Below are 6,817 nucleotides of genomic sequence, written 5' to 3'. Positions count from 1 at the left end.
TCCTCCAATCAGGATTGTATGTGTTTGAAAAAGGGTCATTTTGGGGCCTACCAAAGCCATTTAAAGCGTTTACTTGTTCAATTTCTGACTCTAGAAATTGAGAATTTCCAAATTGGCACTCAAGAGTCGAATGGTCACCAGTCCCACAATTGTCACAAGAAAAGAGATTACCTGTGCTGACTGCATTCACGTTAAGTTTATCTAACCTCTTTGTGAGAGCATCAAACTTGGCAGAGAGGAGTGTGACTGCATCGACCTCATGCCTACCTGGTGTAGCCCTTGGTGCGGCTGGTGTAGACCTTTCTGAAGTCCATTGATGGTGGTTGAGAGCCATGTCCTCAATCAATTTGTATGCATCATCCACCCCGCGATTCATTAATGCTCCATTTGCAGCTGCATCAATGGTTAATCGAGTGTTATAATTCAATCCATTATAAAAGGTCTGAACTATCAACCATTTCTCTAAACCATGATGTGGACAGGACCTAATCAATTCCTTGAACCGTTCCCAACCCTCATAAAGAGACTCACCATCTTTTTGGACAAAAGAGGTGATTTGGTTCCTAAGTTGAGCTGTTTTGCTCGGAGGAAAATACTTAGCAAGGAAGGCCTGAGCAAGCTCCTCCCAAGTAGTGATGGTACCAGCTGGTAACGAATGTAACCATGCCCTAGCTCTACCTGTCAGTGAGAATGGGAATAACCTAAGTCTAATGGCATCATCAGTCACACCATTAACCTTAAAGGTATTACAAATTTCAAGAAAAATGGACAAGTGCAGGTTTGGGTCCTCATTTGGTAAACCAGTAAATTGGTTCTGTTGGACCATTCCCAAAATTGCAGTTTTAATTTCAAAATTATTTGCAGCCACTGTTGGTGCACGGATGCTGGAAGTGATGTTTTGCGTGGAGGGAATGGCGAACTCGCGCAAAGATCTCGGTCGTTCCGCCATTGGTGGTGGGTTTGTGCCGACAGGGATGGTTTGATTGTTGGGGTCAGCCAGTTCTGGATGACTTCTCAGAAATGCACGAGTTATCGGCCGATGAGCAACAGGGGCCAGTATCGTGCGAATCTAGAAAAAGAAATAGATTAGTTTAAAGAAAATAAGAAAATAAGAACAAAAAGAAAATATCTAGTCTCACTTACAAACCGGTTGTACCAATATTTCGTTACCTCCCCGGCAACGGCGCCAGAAAAGCTTGATGTGATTTTTGGTAGCTTAACAATTTAATCCCTAATCCTAACACAATTCGGTCACAAGCGCATGACCTTATCGCTTAGTAATTTGGGTATTGAACCACAAGGAGGTATTGTAAGTACTGGCTTACCGGTTTTCAGTAATCTAGACAAGCAAATATTGAGTGGTTTTCTTTTAAACTAAATTATAAAAATGCTGGATGAATTAACTAAATGCAAGATGAATTATAAACTGATGCAGACTAAATCCAGAACCTCAGTCTGAATTCCAGACAGAATGCAGGATGAATTATCCGAATGCAACTTAAATTGACAGAATGCAGAATGAATTCTAGAAACAGAAAATAACGAGAAAAATCAGAGAGAATGGATATCTAGGGTTATGGTTTCACTATGATACTTTTAATTATGTATTTCTAATTGTTTTTGTAATATTTTGGTTGCAATTATTGAGGGGGTGTTATCCTAAGGTAGATGTTTATCCACTTTCGTGGCTTCGCACCGTATCTAGATTAAATAGGTCTCCTACGTTCGTGGCTTACCAGTTTTAATCTAAACCCATTAAGCTATTTGATAACCCGTGTTTTTCCCCAAAAGCCTTTTGGACTACTTTCGTAGCTCCGAGTACTTAAGTTTGTTTATGTTGTTCTAGCAATTTAATTTCTCCTTTCGGTCCATCACCAAATTCACCTAATATTATTTGTATAACTATGACTATTTTAAAAAGTACTTCTAATATAAATTTCTCCTTTCGGTCTCAATTTATTATTAGCGGATCCCTTAATAAAAAAGAAATAATTAAACAAACCAAGCAAGCGTTCACAAACAAATCAATATCACAACCACAAATAAAATTCAAACAATTAAATTAACATAACTAAAGTATCAAGTTACTCCCGCATCCCTAGATAAAATGTTTAGCCAAGCATAATTTCAACACAAACACAAATCATATTTGATTCCATTAAAATCAGAGAAATAAAAGAAAAAGAGAAGAATAAGGGCTCCCTTAATCAAGTGCAGTTCCTTCGATTTGCCTCTGACTTCTCGTTATCAAAATGAAATGTTCTCCCCTGGTTTTCCCTCTGGCCGACCTCTCAAAATAATTCCCAGTCACGAAAAATAAAAAGAATCCTAAAGTGAAGATGAGTCACCCCCCTCGTAACTAGCCCAATTATATCCCCTAAATGCCTAATAACGAAAATCAACCAAAAATTCCTAAAAAGTCAAGATGCCTTCCATTTTCCCCCAGCGCCCAATATTTCAGATATGCGCCAATTGAATTTTTGGTAATCCCAGGATCCCCTTCCCTTTTTCGTCCAGGGGCCAGTGCCTTACTCCAATAAAATTTCAATAAAATTTCGGTTATAAATCAAATCAGCTCCATCAGCCAGCCATGCACCTCAATTAATATTTGGAAACCAAAAATGCGCCAGGTGAAATCAGCCAAATGAAAGGGTTTAATTTCGGTAAAAAAAAAGATTGTTTCCTCCATTTGTTTCTCCATTCGGCTTGGATCTTTTGTGCACATGCAAATCGTACGGTTTCGTGCTCCAAATCTGCAATAATTAACAGCTTGTGCAGTATCTTTTGTCTTGACTAACATTGACTAAAATTAAACGAAATGACAGATAAAATGTAACAAAACATGATGATTAAGGTAAGTTCTATGTCAACTATGTGTCAAATAATGCGTTAATATATGGTTCATCACTCAAAAACTGAAATTAAATTGCAATTGAAAGTAAATAGATGAGTTTAGAGAGATTTGACACGCGGGATGATAACGGAGTTCGGCAAAACAAAGGCCTACGTCTCCGGGGCTTCGCAACCTTGTATGGTGCGCCTTTCTATTACCCAATACGAAAAGATTACAACTTGTGAACCGTTGAGCCCTTACACACCAAGCGGGAAGTCAAACGGCCAACTCAAAGAGATGAGAACAAGGTCTCGATTGTCTAGAACACAAGAGAAACACTCAATAGATCACTCTAACCTAATCTAGATCAAGATTAGTGAAGTATGTTTGAGGTTGCTTGAGGGATTTTGAAGTTTTAAGCTCTCACAACAATGGAGTATGCTAAGCTCTCAGAAAATTGCTTTTAAAATGATTAGGGTCGGCTGAGATGTTTTGGGAAGAGATCCCATCACTCTATTTATAGTGTCAGCTCAAAAATGAGCTGCTTGACATAAAACGTTACCAACGTTTAATTCAAATGCGATTTTAGAGTTTTAATTCTCTGACAGCTTAGCAAAACGTTATGACGTTTTAACCTGTAAAAAACTTGATCAAAATAGAAGTTATTTGATGCTTAAATATACCTGAAACGTTACAACGTTTCATGTTGGTACAGTACAGCTGTGCTTCAGCAGTTCTAAAGCTATTAAACGTTAAAACGTTTGTCAAACGTTATGACGTTTGTAAAACGTCACAACGGTTGTATAACGTTATAACGTTATAACTTGATTCTTCTTTTGATCAGTTTGTTGCTTCTGATCAATATAAAACGTTACGACGTTTTGAAAACGCTACCAACGTTTTATCCCAGTTTAATCAACCTCACACATACTTTACCAAGTTTTTTGATTTTATAATTTGTATTCTTGATAAAAGTCTTCGTGATTTCTTCAGTCCAAGCATATTATACTGCAGTTCTTACTCTTCTTGGACCTACATAATCTCAAAATAGAAGAAATCGTAAAATTCAATAATTGTATGTTTTTGCAAATTAGTCAAATAGACGTAAAAGATTATTGTACGAACAACACTTATCCTAGGTACCATAAAACCTATAAATCCAATACTGTAGCATATACTATTAAATAAAGTAGCTTCAGACCTCTGTTCAAAGTAAATAAGGAGATATTTTTTTTAAAACTTGTTCATTGCAAAAGTTTAAACTTTAAAGATTAGCATATGAACATCTTGATGATTTCTTCAACTGTATCACAAAATTCACAACACAACCTAAACATCGTGTAAAGCCCTTGGAACCTATACTTGCACAAAACCATACCACAAAAAACCCTAAATATAATAATCAGCCCCTTTGCTTACACTGGAGCATCAGACTTGGTGTCGTTGCCATAAATAGTGTTCCAATAATGAACCAACATGTGATCCTGGGGTCTCACATCTGCCCCCTTTCCAGTGCCGAATATGGCATATGCATCAGCTGCGTACCTGAAAAGCAAAAATAAAATTACATTAAAAAAAATGGTTCACAAAGTCATTTATTGATTTGATTTACGAAGCATATAGCTTTGGTATGAAATACTCTTGTTAGAGGTGTTTTGTTTTGCCAAATAAATAAATATATATATATATATATAGAGGTAGGCTAATAAACAATCAATTGTTCCTAGCCTCCCGTGCAACCAAGTTGTTTTTCGATTTTTAAAGTCCAAATGATCGATTCAAACCGTTAGATGTGATCTCCATATTAAAATGTGCTAGGAGACCAAATTTTACATTTTTTGGAATTTGTTTACTATTTATTAAGCCACTTTGAAAATCGCTGATCCAACGGTAGCTTCTGATTTTACTGTTTGGTTAAGCCACCGTTGGATTAGCGATTTTCAAAGTGGCTTAATAAATAGTAAAAAAAATTCCAAAAAATGTAAAATTTGGACTCTTAGCACATTTTAATATGGAGATCACATCTAACGGCTTGCGTGATTTTCTTACTTGAGATGAAAGTCTCTCTTTTTTCTTCTCTTTTATCTAATTTTGCTCATTTAAAGGAAGATCTCTATTTGAAATGAAGGGGTATATTTGTCTAGATAACAAATTTAATGATTAAAATGGGATAAAAGAAATGATGTTAGATTTCTATTGGGATATTGGATATTAAGGTGTTTTCATGGAAAAATTGGCTATTTTAAAAGTTTATATGGGTAGAGTAGAAATTTTCCCAATTTCAAAATCCCCACAACATAGGAAATATTAACAAGGCATAAAACTAACAAAAGAGACCCTTTGTTTATAACAAATTTACAATTAACAAGTATATTTTGAGCAATTCAAGTGGTAAACAATTTAGGCAATTCAACTCAACACCAAGCACAAGGGAAAAAGAAAACGAGGTGGGTGAAATGGTGCCTTAGCCTTACCCGAAATTTGCTCCGATCATGAAATGGACCAAGGGCAGCCACTGCTTATGCTTATTCCACCTCCGATTGCTTCTCACGAGCACAAGCCAACAAGAAAACCCTTATCGGGTTTAGGACTTTAAGGGTTTAGCAACTCAGAGAGGAGAAATACATTCGCTTCTCACGAGCAGAAGCAAAAATCTATCTAATAGAGCTCAATAGAGAGAGCGAATTCATTCCTTTGTCCAATCGCCATGAAGGAATTAACCCTAATACAAAACTCCAATTCATGGTGTTTAGAGCACTCTAGTGGTCCCTCTATATGGCAAGATAATAGGGTATTTAAAACGCCAATGCAACACTCCAACTGAAGGTGTTCGGAGCACCCTATTAATGTACCTCTATTGCAAGATAATAGGACATTTACAACTCTAATACAACACCCCAATTGAAGCTGTTTGGAGAACTCTAATAATGTATCTATATGGCAAGATAATTAGGTATTTATAATCCTAATACAACACTCAAATTGAACGTGTTTGGAGCACTCTAGTAGTGTCTCCAAATTGCAAGATAATATGCATTTACAACCCTAATACAACACTCTAATTCAAGGTGTTTGGAGAACTCTAACAATGTCTCTATCTGGTAGGATAATAGGACATTTGCATCTCTAATACAACACTCCAATTGAAGGTGTTTGGAGCACTCTAGTAGTGTCCCAACATGGCAAGATAATAGGGCATTTACAACCCTAATACAACACTCCAATTGAAGGTGTTGGGGCTATTCCAGTAGTGTCTCTAGATGGCAAGATAATAGGACATTTGCAACCCTAATAAAACACTTCAATTGATGGTGTTTCTATTACACAAATAGTGTCTCTAGATGGCAAGATAATAGGACATTTACAACCCTAATACAACACTCTAATTGAAGGTGTTTGGAGCACTCTAGTGGTCTCTCTATATGGCAAGATAATAGGGTATTTACAACGCCAATGCAACACTCCAATTGAAAGTGTTCGGAGCACCCTATTAATGTACCTCTATTGCAAGATAATAGGGCATTTACAACTCCAATACAACACCCCAATTGAAGATGTTTGGAGAAAATATTGTCTCTATATGGCAAGATAATTAGGTATTTATAACCCTAATACAACACTCAAATTGAAGGTGTTTGGAGCACTCTAGTAGTGTCTCTAGATGGCAAGATAATAGGACATTTACAACCCTAATAAAACACTCCAATTGATGGTGTTTTGAGCACACTAGTGGTGTCTCTGGATGGCAAGATAATAGGGCATTTGCAACCCAAATACAAGACTCCAATTGAAGGTGTTTGTAGCACTCTAGTGGTCTCTCTATATGGCAAGATAATAGGGTATTTACAACGCCAATGCAACACTCCAATTGAAGGTGTTCGGAGCACCGTATTAATGTTCCTCTATTGCAAGATAATAGGACATTTGCACCTCTAATACAACACTTCAATTGAAGGTGTTTGGAGCACTCTAGTAGTGTCCCAA

General features: G+C 36.7%; 1 non-coding gene across 1 annotated transcript; it reads left to right on the top strand.

Annotated features, from left to right (window-relative positions):
* The first annotated feature begins 464 nt into the window (after positions 1-464).
* Positions 465-571, top strand: LOC144555009 (small nucleolar RNA R71). The gene has a single exon (XR_013511930.1). It is a non-coding gene; the product is annotated as a small nucleolar RNA R71 (small nucleolar RNA).
* The last annotated feature ends 6,246 nt before the right edge of the window (positions 572-6,817 follow it).

This window comes from Carex rostrata, chromosome 5, assembly GCF_964058835.1.
Source record: "Carex rostrata chromosome 5, lpCarRost1.2, whole genome shotgun sequence".
Lineage (NCBI taxonomy): Eukaryota > Viridiplantae > Streptophyta > Magnoliopsida > Poales > Cyperaceae > Carex > Carex rostrata.
The sequence above is the reverse complement of the archived record's forward strand: the minus strand, read 5'-3'. Positions and strand labels throughout refer to the sequence as shown.